Genomic DNA, 13,974 nt, shown 5'->3' with positions numbered 1-13,974 from the left:
AGGATTAGACTAGTAATTTGTGGCATTCAGATGAGTTGCTGTGGGGTATGAGTATTTTATTTCTGAAGGACCACACTTCTCTCCAATTCAAAGATTTGTTACTGAACATCACACTTCAGAGTGGGGAGAGAAACAGGAACTAAGTACAATGTATTCAGACCACTAGATGTTGGATTAGACTGAGAGTAATTGTTATGTTTATAGATGACAATATTTTCCCATGAAATAGACATGTTTGTTCTTGCAATATAACTCATTGCTTCCCATAATTTTAGGACTCAGGCTTTTCTCATTTGAATGGGAGTTCTGTTATTAACTTCAGTGAGAACAGGATAGAGCCCTTAGTAAGCTTCCAAGAACTCGGTAGTTAACAGGTGTTCCTAAGGTAAATATGGCATGCAGCAAATCTTTCCTTGGGCTATTTAGCTTTGTAGTGCTTGGCACCTTTGTTCAATTCCAGTAGGGGAAAGGGAACAGTGGGTGGGGACAGAAATTGACTAGCTTAAATTCTAGGATACTTACTGAATACAAATGTCCTTCGATTTTGTAGAATTGATGGAGTTGGTGGGAACCCTCTATTTTATTTTTATTTTTAGTGTTTTTTTTTAAAAATTGTTTTGTAAAGGTGATGAGGAAAAAGTGTGAAATAACCCAGCTTTTTTAATTTGGAAGATTTTCGTATAGATTGCAGGCATGGGAATATGCTGAAATATTCTTCATGTCCATTGCAAAATGAAACTTAATTCGGAATTAAATTCTTGTGCTTATGATAGCAAGATGCTTCTAAAATATTTGAGGATTTATTTGGCCTGATGATTTTGTGGATGATGATTTAGCTCCTGGGTTTCAAAATGTTAGCATACTTCTTGACTGACTTTATGCAGTGCAAATAGCTAAGATGTTTGTAAACTCTGCCTTCCTGTAATTATTCACAAGTCTCCAAATCCCTATTTTAGTTTAGATTGACTTTAAAATATAGCTAAGAGTAATTTTAAATGGTGTGTGATTAGTCAGTCTTCAGCAAAGTAAATTCTGACAATCTGAAACCTGAGGGAGGTCAGACAGTAAGCTAGCAAACTGTTGTGCAAGGTATGTTGTCCAACTTGTCTGAGTACTAAGCACAAGTCACAAAAGTAGCAGGTGTGCCTGGGTGGTGGTGGTCAGCCATGAAATGGAAGACGTACTTATATGGCACCCATTAGTATCTGTGATACCTGAGCATGTCAGTCTTTAATGTATTTGTTCTCAAACACCCTTGTGTGATAGAGCAGTAATGTTAGACCCATTTTACGTATAGGGAACTAAGGCACAGAGTGGCTAAGTGCCTTGTCCAAAGTCTCTCAGGAAATCTGTTTTCACCAGCAAGGTTAGTAATGACTGGGACCTCTAACATAGTGAACGCCAGTGAAAAAGAAGTAGGGTCTGAGGATAAAATTGGGAAAGAACAAGTTTAAAATTACTTCGACAATTTAGATGTCTTCATCTCACCTGGGCCTGATGAAATACCTCCTCAGTCAGCTGCTTGAGAGTTCCAGGATGTATCTGAGCCATTAGCGATTATCTTCAAAAACTCATGGAAGACAGGAGAGATTCCAGAGGATTGGAAGAGAGCAAATATGGTGCCCATCTATAAAAGGGAAATATATAGAAACCAGGGAATTACACACCAGTCAGCTTAACTTTGGTACCCAAAAGTGGACTAAATAATCAAGCAATCAGTTTGCAAACACAGAAAAGATATGGAAATGGGCAACAAGGAATAGATCACTAAATGATTACCTGTTCTGTTAATTCCTTCTGGGGCACTTGGCATTGGCCGCTATCGGAAGACAGGATATTGGGCTAGATGGACCTTTGGTCTGAGCTAGACTGGCCATTCTTATGTTCTTAAAGTGATAAGTAACAGTCAGCGTGGACTTGTAAAAACAAATCATGTCAAACCAACTTAATAGCTTTCTTTGACAGAGTTACAAGCCTTATGGGTGCAGAGTTGGGGGGGGGGAAGCAACAGATGTGTGATGCATCTTGATTTTAGTATGGCTTTTGATACTGTCTAACACGGTTCTCAAGACACAATTTTTGGTGGCCTCAGAGTGCAGCCAACAACTTTGGCTGGTGGCCACTCACACTTAATTCACTTTAGGAAAAACAGTTAAATATGCACGTACACACATCCAAATCGTTGTAATTTATTCATTGCTAGCTAGTAAGTCTGCTGTGAAAAGTGATACTTGTATGTTTGTAAATATCACTCTTCACAGCAGATTGTTCAAGGCTTGACAGGGCTGAGTAAAATTAAGCCCTGGATGGGAAGGCTGGGGGAGATGGGGTGGGGGAGCTGGAGCCTGAAGCCCTGTGGCCAGAGCCTGCTGCCCCACTGCCTCGCCACCCCAGGGCTGAAGCCCAAAGCCTGAACCCCACCACTCCTGGGAAGGTGGGGAACTCACTGACTGCCTGGTCCTCCAGCATTGTGCCCCAGGTGTCTCCACATGGGGAGTAGGGCCCAACCACTGCTGGCGGCAGCAGCAGCAATCAACACCAAGGCAGTGCATCCAGAAGCAACAGGGAGGGACTACTACTTTGTCCCTTCCACCCCCCAATAACAGCCCAGGAGGCTTTGGCTGCAAAGAAAGCCCCTGGTGGCCACATTTGAGAAACGCTGGTCTAGCATGAACCTCTCATAGGCAAACTAGGGAAATACAACCTAGATGGAGCTGCTATACAGTAGGTGCATTATATACCTCTCCCTTGATATAACACAAATTCAGATATAACGCGGTAAAGCAGTGCTCTTGGTGGGGGAGGGGTAGAGCTGCGCACTCCGGTGGACCACAGCAAGTTCAATGTAACATGGTTTCACCTATAACGTGGTAAGATCTTTTTGGCTCCTGAGGACAGCATTATATCAAGGTAGAGGTGTAATCTCTGGAACAGTTTTCCATCCAATTATCAGTGGTTCACAGTCAAGCTGGAAGGGCATATTGAGTGGGGTCTCAAGAAGATCGGTCCTGGGTCCAGTTCTGTTCAATATCGTCTTCAGTGATTTAGATAGTGGCATAGAGAGCGTACTTATAAAGTTTTTGGATGATACCATGTGCTTTGGAGGATAGGATTAAAATGCAAAATGATCTAGGCAAACTGGAGAAATGGTCTGAAGTAAATAGGATAACATTCAATAAGGAGAACAGCAAAGTACTCCACTTATGGAGAGCAATTGCACACATACAAAATGGGAAATGATTGCCTAGGAAGGACGTTAGAAAAAACTTTCTTACTGTCAGGGTAGTTAAGCACTGGAACGAATTAGGAAGATTGTGGAATCTCCATCGTTGGAGATTTTAAGAACAGATTAGACAAACACCTGTCAGGAATGGTCTAGTTTTTATTTAGTCCTGCCATGAGTGCAGGGAACTGGACTAGTTAACCTCTCAAGGTCCTTTCCAGTCTTATGATTCTATGACTTGAGCCCAGATCTCCCAAGTCCTAGGCTAGTTCTCTAACCACTTGTCTATCCTTCCTTTTAATTGGCTTTGAGAACTTTTCCTTTAACACCCCTAGTTCCTCTCCTAGTTCCTGGAGAAAGAAAAGTGGGAGCAAATATGGGTGTGTCATATAGTAATGTAAAATGGTATCTTAACCCCACCACGCAACAGGGCCCCATTTATTCAATTAGCAGGAAAAGTAGGTTTAATCATTGATCATTTTTATGATTCACATACGAATATACAGAGAGATTAGAGCAGAATGGAAATACTTGCATACCATACCATCATGTTTTTTTAATTTATTTCAATACAAGTTCAACTTTCTGTGTAACCTGTATCATATGATAGCTCCATAATATGTCTAAAATGCTCAGACATTTCAGTCTGACCACACCGTCAAGCGGTAAATTGAATATCCTGGCAAATTTTGGCACACTTAAAACTTAAGTTAGAAGAGAGTGAGTGAGTGGTCATTTCCTGCCAAACTTCTGGTAGAGCTTTACACTAGGATAACTCTTCATCAGAAAGTTGATCGAATGTCATGCAATCACCCTGGAGGCAAGGCAGTCTCTTGCAGAGAGTTCCCGGATAAAATAGTAAGGTTGCCAGCAGATTTGCAGTATGTGCTGAATAAGTGACTCTCTAAATGGTCTTTTAAAAAATATTAGAAACATTACATACAAGTGACAGGTTTCAGACATACACTGTATATAATTCCACCTGTGAGTGTGTGTGTGTATGTATGTATGTATACACATACATACATACTTGCCTCAAATTGGTACACTGTCATCGTCGTGTTAGGAATTTCAGTGCTGTTTCTCATATACCATATGAGGTGAGCTTGTTCCAAATTAGTATGCATTTTGTTTTGATGCTAATGCATTATTCCTTGTTTACATTGTTTTGTATAAAGTTTTGTTGTCCTAAAGAGACAAAGATTTTTTTATATAGTAGAACCTCAGAGCTACGGATTTATCAGTCAATCAGACACCTTGTGGAACCAAAAGTAATCATTCAGGCAGCAGTGGAGACAAAAACAAAACAGCAAGTACTGTCAGGCCTCAGGACTTCAGCCATGGAGGGTTTGGGCTGCAGGGTGCAGGGGATCAGGGCTCCAGGCATGGGGAGGTCGGCTCAGGGCTTCTGACCCTCAGTAGCACCAGGGCTCAGGGCTTTAGAACTGGGGGAGTGCTGAGACTTGGGGCTTCAGTCCCTCAGCTCCGTTCACAGCTTCTACCCTGTGGGGGTTGCTAGGGCTCAGTGCTTCAACATTATCCAAATTCTGGTATTTATATGTATAGGCGATTGCAAATCTCTTCTACCATGGCAGTTAAGTAACTAGAAGAGCAGTAGTATGACATGGGAAATATATCGGCATGAATGACTTTCTGCCAGTGAAGATGGGACCAGGGCTACTAAGCCTGATATTTATGGCTCAGTTTTTCTGTAAATCTCTAGAAATTATTGGCTATTGGTATAGCATATGTAATAACCTTAGTCCCAGATTTGGACCTTAGCGTCCAAAATATGGGGGTTAGCATGAAAACCTCCAAGCTTAGTTACCAGCTTGGACCTGGTACCTGCTGCCACCACCCAAAAAATTAGAGTGTTTTGGGGCACTCTGGTCCCTCTGAAAAACCTTCCCTGGGGACCCCAAGACCCAAATCCCTTGAGTCTCACAACAAAGGGAAATAATCCTTTTTCCCTTCCCCCCTCCAGGTGCTCCTGGAGAGATACACAGACACAAGCTCTGTGAAACTACACAGAGAGACTCCCCCTCTCTGTTCCCAATCCTGAAAACAAAAAGTACTTTCCTATTCCCCCAGAGGGAATACAAAGTCAGGCTAGCAATCCAACACACAGATCTCCCCTTGACTTCTTCCTCCCACCAATTCCCTGGTGAGTACAGACTCAATTTCCCTGAAGTAAAGAAAAACTCCAACAGGTCTTAAAAGAAAGCTTTATATAAAAAGAAAGAAAAATACATCCAAATGTGCTCTCTGTATTAAGATGATACAACACAGGGTCAATTGCTTAAAAGAATATTGAATAAACAGCCTTATTCAAAAAGAAGACAAATCAAAGCACTCCAGCACTTATATTCATGCAAATACCAAAGAAAAGAAACCATATAACTTACTATCTGATCTCTTTGTCCTTACACTTAGAAACGGAAGATTAGAAAGTAGAACTACTTCTCCAAAGCTCAGAGAAAGCAGGCAGGCAGACAAAAGACTGAGACACTCAATTCCCTCCACCCAAAGTTGAAAAAATCCGGTTTCCTGATTGGTCCTCTGGTCAGGTGCTTCAGGTGAAAGAGACATTAACCCTTAGCTATCTGTTTATGACAGCATAGCAATGTGTCATGTCTAAAATAAATGATCGAGGTGGCACCGTCCATCATACAGCATCCCAAAGAGTTGTGTGCCTTTCTTCTTCTTTCATGGTTATTTAGTTAAATGTATATGTATCTCTGTTCATTCTCTTCACTGTGTGTAATTTATTGCCACAATTTTTTTAGCCTAAACGTTTATTATACTTTAGAACTAAATGAGATGGTAGTATTCTTAAACCCACCAACTTCTCAATTGTTTTTAATTTGAAATAGCATTGGGTTGCCTTTCGGATTCATTTGGTTCTTTTCAATTATATCAGCTTGAGTGTAACATGAGCTCAGTGACTTTCATTTAGCAACACAGTTACTATTTAAAAACCTTGAGTACTTCCTACCAAGTTCTTTTTTTAAATGACACACCCAGTTGTTCCCAGTTGTAGCAGGGTTCTTACAAAAATAGTTCAATAGCTTTAAAATTACCAGAGTTACCGCAGTGAGATGTCAAATTTCAAATGTTCTTATTGATACTAGAAATTCTAATATTGGGCTTCCTAGTTATTCAACTGCTAGGTATGATAAAGAATAGGGATTGTCTGTCTCATGTTGACAAATGTCTCTATCAGAGTAAAATGCTTATCCAGTAGTGTGTGGCTGCTTAAAAAAATGAAGGCCTTTTATTTCAATTGTGTGGCTGGTAATACAAAATAAATGCTGGTGAATAGATAAATTAGGAAAAAAGGTAGTAAGCCAAAAATTTATGAAATAATTTGCTGTGTTGTAAAGCTTAGCATTAAAGAATCTAATTTATCTCAAGCTCCAAAACCTTGTGCTGAAGGTAGGGTGACCAGATGTCCCGATTCTTGAGTCTTTTTCTTATATAGGCTCCTATTATCGCCCACCCCCATCCTGATTTTTCACACTTGCTATCTGGTCACCCTAGCTGAAGGAGTAATGTCAAACTTTAATATCCCCCTTCTAGCCTTCTGTAAGGACTGAATGAAATATGTAATAAAATATTTCACTGACTTAATTAAAGTAAGTAATTTATAGGCTTCCATTTTAAGCAGAAGTTGAGTCAAATGTTCATGAACATACTGAGCAGCAATAGTTAACTAGGCTTCATGCTACTTAATGGTCAGATCAGCATGTTCAGCTCTCGTTAAATTATATTGATTGTGAGGTTCCTCAGTACAAGGGGTTCTGGCCATAAATTAGTGTCTTAGCCTCAGTGGAATATGTCTGTTTTTCTGACAACCCTCTGCCTCATTCATTGTCCATTCTGTGCACTGAATAAAGCAGAATGAAATATATGATGTTATAAAAGACTAGCTTATACGTATATAAAGGGGCTAAATTAAGGTTGCATGGGCAACTTTTATTTTGGTATTTCCTAATTCTTTGAGTGCTTGACTTCATAACCTTAACGTTCTTTAAACATGGGGGATGGGAAATGGCTTGGATGTAATTTCTTAGATTTTAAAACAAAATAACTCAGCACTTACAACTCCATGGCATAGAGCTCTATATCTTGAATTAAGTGAGTAACTTATAGCAGTAGAGGGTATTTGTGTTTCTGCTCCTCTTCACCCATTCAAAAATCTTTGCACCCTGGACAATCTTTAAAAAAGGCATTAATGAATAAACAGACCCATCAATTGTACCATGATCAAATCAAATAACCTAAAAATGCAAATTTAATTAATCTCCCCAAAAATTCCTCCCCTTTCCCCCCCAAGTTGCACTTCACAGCTACCCAGCCCTACTCGCTTCCCATCTCCTTATTGGAGGTAGAGAAAAGAATGGCCTTGTCACGCACTAAAGATTATCAAACTTTTATGGACTAAGGGAGGAAGTGAATTCCAAAGGAACAGGGTTCTAACAGAAAGCACTCTGCCCATAGTGCCTTCCCACTTGTACCAATGGTGCTCCAGCTCAGGTATCTTTGTGGACTGCAACTGTGAAAGTATGTCACAGGGAGAGAAGTGCTCTGATAGATTGATAACACTGCTCCCGTACATGCTATCAAATGGGAAACATACAGTTTGCAATGGAAACAGTAGCTGAGCATATAATCCTGGTCTAATGATGCCCATTCCTGTGCTCAGTTAACAAAAGCAGAGTGAAACTAGCACTGGTGTAAGTCTCATCCATGCGACTGCTCCTCTGTGCATCAATAGGGAAAGCATTATACTTAGAAGTATTCAGAGTGTGGTCTTTGAGGCATGACCGATGTTACAACTTCTCGTAGTTTTATTGCAAGACTTGTAGTATTTGGTGGTTTTAGTAAAGCCCTGGCTCCTGGAGTCATGTGATTGTGAGAATCTCAGCTTTCATTTAAAAACATCAGTTTCTAGCCCTCATGGTAGCAGTGAAAAACCTGAAAAACTTGATTCAGGTGTACTGTAAATGTTCTAAAACCAAATGGCAAGTAAAACAAGAGGACAAATCTAAACCTTACAATTTTTTCAAAAATGTTGTGATTTTTAAGCCAATTTTCTGTGGGTTTTTTTATTAATTTTTTTCGGGGAGGAGGGGCTGATTTCTTTTCAATAGTTGTTCACTCATAAACATCTGACAGAAGAAGAAAAGAGGAAAAATATCCTAATATAGAGAATAGAGAGAAATCTCTGGTTAGGTGGGAGAACTGCACTCGTGGTCTGTTGGCCTGTGTGTTAGTATAGGAACAGTACCATTTCCTGCTCCCTGGCTTAGCATTTTGAGAACATTGTGGAGGCAAACTCAGACTGTCTCCAGCAAATGATGAAAGGGGCCATCTGGCCAGCTCAAGGTGCATTGATGACAAGCTCTTCTATGAATTGCATCTGGTTTTCTCTGCTGTAGGCTACTACAATTGGATTGGAGAATTCAGAATTAAATGCCCATAAAATGGGGATCCTAGAATATCTGTCTTAAAAAGAAAAGACTTCAAGCAAATGTGTGACTAAGTGAGTCAGTTATTTAATGTGCTATTGTTTCATTACTAGCAACTTTGAATTTAAACTTTGGTCTTATTGGTAACCATTACACAATGGTGCATTGGTGGCCATTTACCTGACAGGATTGAGATATGTTGGTTGAGTTGGGTGGGCCCTGGTTTTGCTGTAACTCCTTACTTTCACAGGAGCAAACATTTTAAGTAAGATGGGAAATAGAACCTTTTAACTATTCAAAGAACCACAGAACTGCAATTTCATACTTTTTAAATTTGTAGAACAGCGAAAATAATGCAATTTATGCATGCCACATACTTCAGGATTACAAGTGGTATAGTAGTTAACCTCAATAGTTATTCCAATTTACTCCAACGTAAATAAGAACAAAATCCCCCTTAGTGGTAAATTTAATGGGGAAGAATCAACCGGAGAAACTATAGTTTAATTCGTTTTAAAATGAAAAGTTTAAAGGGAAAGATTTCACTGACTTAATGATAATTGATATGTTTATACATCAGAATATTACTTAACTTGAGACTAGAGTGCAGTTGTTGAAACTTCATTCCCTCTGGGGCACCTGGCATTGACCACTATCGGAAGACAGGCTACTGAGCTAGATGGATCTTTGGTCTGACCCAGTATGGCCATTCTTCTGTTCTTTAAGTTTCCATTCAGATGAGAAGGAAAAATGTTTCTTACGCATGGTTAAAATATATGTTCATTGTAGTAATTAAGCTTCCCAGTCACACCTTCAGCTGTAACAAAAAACTCAGGAACCCCACTTCAGAACAACTCCAGAAACATCCTTAGGATTGAGTGTTTCTCTTCAAGTCGTTTACCACTGGTATTTTCGTAAAAACCTACAACTTTAATACTTTGGAGTTGGTAATTCTGCTATGTGTATCAATGTCCATGGCATTTGAATCCTTGTAATGTGTAATTTTCATTAATATCAATGAAGTATGCACATGTCAAGAGACTGTAACTCATTGCACTTCGTGTTGTCTAATAGTATAATAAATCATAGTAACATTGGGTAAAAAAATATTCAAAGTTCATATGGTTAACATGCTTAAGTTTTGAATCATTCGCAGTAATAGGTAATAAAATATGCTCTAGACTTTGGACATAAATGTCAGGAATTAAATCTAGCTTTTCAGAGTAAATGGTATAGATATTAATCTTTTAAACTATTTAATCTTATTTATCTTATCTGAAGTCTCTTATAATTAAGATTGAGAAATTCTTAAGATTGTTGGATTTAGGTCATTCTGTTGGGTAACTTACTAGTTAGTGATCCTTAATAGTATCATGCTTATCTTGTGGTTTTTGTAAGCGATCATAGTCTGTATATTGTTTGGTTACGTTGACAGTTATGTAAGAGTGTTCTGCTGCAAAAGCTGAATACCGCAGCAGTTTAGTTGACAGCCGGAAATACTGAAAGGTTGGAGAGGTCTGAAAAATTCTGACATAAAGTATAGATTGGGAATGGATGAGAGAGTAATTCAATTACTTTTAGTGAGGTTTATGGTGCTACCAGTCAACCCTTATTGGTATTTAAATAGTTGGAAGTTATTCAACCAAATCTAACTGACATATAAGAAAAAAGAGTAACTTCCTGCAAGAAGAAAATTTATAGGTTCAGATCAGGATTTCACACGTTACCTTTTAAAAAGTACACTGCTGAGAACTTTAATTTAGGTAACATCACTATTACTAATTGGCTTTTATAGTGAATTTCTTTCATGAAGTCAATTGGAATTAGGTGCCTAACTTAGGCTGTTTTGTGAATCCCACTAGATGTATATCTGCATCTTTAGGCACCTGAATACACGTGCAAATTTGCCCTTTGGTCTCTTGCCATCCAAAAACAAGTGGTATTTATAAAACAATAGGGGAGAGACGTGGAAAGAGAAATCTGGAATGGAAGCTAATTACTGAAGTGTGCAAGGGTGCATTATGGCAGTTGTAATCTTTTGGTGCTGGTACCTTATTTTAAAAAAATACATTTTGTGCCTTTGGGAGTTGGTAAGTTGAGAGTCTACATTATCTTTACAGGAGTCTATCAACTTTCTTGGTATGCATGCCAGATTACATATAAACTCTAGATTCAAATTCATTATCAGATTATCTCTAATTGTAAATTACCACTAAGTCCCTGAATGATACGGTTCTCTCTTCAATAGACAAGCTCACATGCAACGTGAAGAACTGATATATATAGAAATTTTCTAAATCTATCGGGAGCTATTTCTTGCTTTGAGGAAAGCAGGGAGCAGAGAAGGAGGAGGAAAGACACTTGCATTATTTTCTGTACCTTTCCTCTCTGCGGAGTAACAATGAGTAAGGTCCTATACTAGAGGACAGTAACATTGGCCAACTAAGCTAAATGGTATATGTCTTCCATTTGCAACACATTATTTTCTGCTTCTAGTAATCAGTTCATAGTTATTGTTTTTTACTTAATTTTTCAAAATGCTTTCAGAGACCAAATTCTAACAGAAGTTTCTTGTAATTTTTAGGCATATAATAATCACTAAGACATCTAGTATGATTTCTGTTTCTAGTACTACCTGAAATAATTGGTATTACAAGAATAGCATACTAATTATTTTATGTAGTACAAATTGAAGGGGACTGAAATTTCTGTTCCCACCTTTTTGCTGTTACCTTATCATGAGAGCATCTCACAAATGACCAAAAAAACCCCAACAACCACTGTTGTGTAAATGAAGGTTGCCAAATTGATAGAAACATATAAACAACCTGAAGGGGTGTCATAAACAGATAGCTAAGGGTTAACGTCTCTTTCACCTGGAAAGAAGTGTCTGAAACACCTGACCAGAGGACCAGTCAGGAAACAGGATTTTTTCAACTCTGGGTGGAGGGAAGTTTATGTGAGAGTCCTTTGTTCTTGGTCTTCTGCCTGTATGCTCTCTCGGCTATGAGAAGGGATTTCTGTTTTCCTGCTTTCTAATCTTCTGTTTCCAAGTTGTGAGTACAATATAGTAAGGCAGTAAGGTTTCTATTGTTTTTCTTTTTGTATTTACATGTCTATAGTTGCTGGAGTGCTTTGAATTGTATTCTTTTTGAATAAGGCTGTTTATTCAATATTCTTTTAAGCAAATGACCCTGTATTTGTCACCTTAATACAGAGAGACCATTTTTATATATTTTTCTTTCTTTTTATATAAAGCTTTCTTTTTAAGACCTTTTGGAGTTTTTTCTTTAGTGGGGAACTCCAGGGAATTGAGTCTGCAGCTCACCAGGGAATTGGTGGGAGGAAGAAGTCAGGGGGAAATCTGTGTGTGTTAGATTTACTAGCCTGACTTTGCATTCCCTCTGGGTGAAGAGGGAAGTGCTTGTGTTTCCAGGACTGGAAATAGAGAGGGTGGACTCACTCTGTTTAGATTCACGGAGTTTGCTTCTGTGTATCTCTCCAGGAACACCTGGAGGGGGGAAGGGAAAAGGTTTATTTCCCTTTGTTGTGAGACTCAAGGGATTTGGGTCTTGGGGTCCCCAGGGAAGGTTTTTGGGGGGACTAGAGTGCCCCAAAACACTCTAATGTTTTGGGTGGTGGCAGCTTTACCAGGTCCAAGCTGGTAACTAAGCTTGGAGGTTTTCATGCTAACCCCCATATTTTGGACGCTAAGGTCCAAATCTGGGACTAGGTTTATGATAAGGGGCTCACTCTTTCATTGTCACTGCTTTAAGAAAGGGCAGAGACCTGTTGTAAGGATAAGGCTAATGAACTTGTAACAGGTGTTGGATATAGAGGCACTTGATTCCTGTAAAAATGGGTAAGGTCTGATATTGAGTCAGAATTGTATTATAAGCAATGAAGCAGCTAAGGATGATTAGTTAACTAACTTTTCGTGAGTAATATAGGTGATATTGCTTCTCTAATTTCCTGTGAACCCGATGTGGTAGAGCTGCATATGTGCCATTATTAACCTCTGAGCTGTACATAACTAGATATATTTAACTGGAAATAAAATACTGAGTCTGAAATATTTACACTGTTACATGGAATATTAAATTACAGCCAAATTTACTGGAGCCCAATGAATAACTCTCAAGCAAAAATGGCTGAAAAAAGCTGGGCAAATCCATGAGCTAATAGTGTATCCATTTTAATTCAGTACCCATGTCTAAGACTGTTTTCAAATGTTGCAGCACGTTGCAGAAGATACTTTCAAATACTGACTGTCCTCGGGGTGATCAATATATTTATATAAAACAGTGGTCAAACATACCTAGACTAGTTGGAAGTCAAGGTTTAGTTTCACAGTATTAAGGCTAGTAGCATTTGACTTTAAGATGTGTTTTCATCACAAATCAGAATAGCAAAGGTATTATCCCATACTTCTGTAAACTAATACTAATCACGCCTTCTTTAGTGTTGACTATGTCAGTCAATAGCTCTGTTTAACATTCTTTCACAGGGTAACTTTCTGAAATGGTAGATATTTTTCCTCTTTAAAGGGAAACAATCCCTGATGAGATTAGTGACAGAAAAACACAGAAGTGGAACACGTGTATTTCAGCCTCCAGTTTTCCCCACATTAATTGCGATAATAAATTTCTCTGTGTGAAGATTTGTCTTCAATAGTATTATCAGAATTAAAAACCAGAATCTTCTGTTATAATAGTTGCTAATGTGACAACTGTAATGAACTGACCTTTTATACAGTGTCTGTATATGTATTAAATGCAAAAATATCTACAGCAAACTGCACATTTGAAACCAAATGTGCAGGTCTAAGGATGGATGTGTGCAAGAAATACACAGGAAGAAAGACTGAAGTAATTAAATTAGAAAAAAGCAGTAGGGGATCAAAAGTAAGATTTTGGAGGGAGATGGAAGGAGAAAATACAGTGGAGAATATTGAACAGAAATGAAGAAGAAAATACAAGGAGGTGAAATGAGAAAATATGTAGGAATGAGAGAACAGATGCTGAACATAATGCAAGAAAAGATGTCGTCTTCTTCGAGTGCTGTCCCTGTGGGTGCTCCACTGTAGGTGACGGTGCGTCCCGGCGCCGTTGATCAGAGATTTTCGGTCGTAGTGCCTGGGCAGGACGCATGCACTCAGTTAGGAAGATTCCAATGGGACGGGAGATACTGAGTGTGTGTATCTCACACTCTCCTCAGTTCCTCCTCAACCATCCTCGGCCGAAGACAGGACTCAGAGCAGTGCTGGTCCTCTTCCCTGGT

General features: G+C 38.9%; 1 protein-coding gene across 1 annotated transcript in view; it reads left to right on the top strand.

Annotated features, from left to right (window-relative positions):
* LMO7 (LIM domain 7) overlaps positions 1-13,974 on the top strand; it is a 193,824-nt gene that overhangs the window by 98,529 nt on the left and 81,321 nt on the right. The gene's annotated exons all lie outside the window — the stretch shown is intronic.

This window comes from Gopherus flavomarginatus, chromosome 1 (genome assembly GCF_025201925.1).
Source record: "Gopherus flavomarginatus isolate rGopFla2 chromosome 1, rGopFla2.mat.asm, whole genome shotgun sequence".
In the NCBI taxonomy this organism is placed as follows: domain Eukaryota; kingdom Metazoa; phylum Chordata; order Testudines; family Testudinidae; genus Gopherus; species Gopherus flavomarginatus.
The sequence above is the reverse complement of the archived record's forward strand: the minus strand, read 5'-3'. Positions and strand labels throughout refer to the sequence as shown.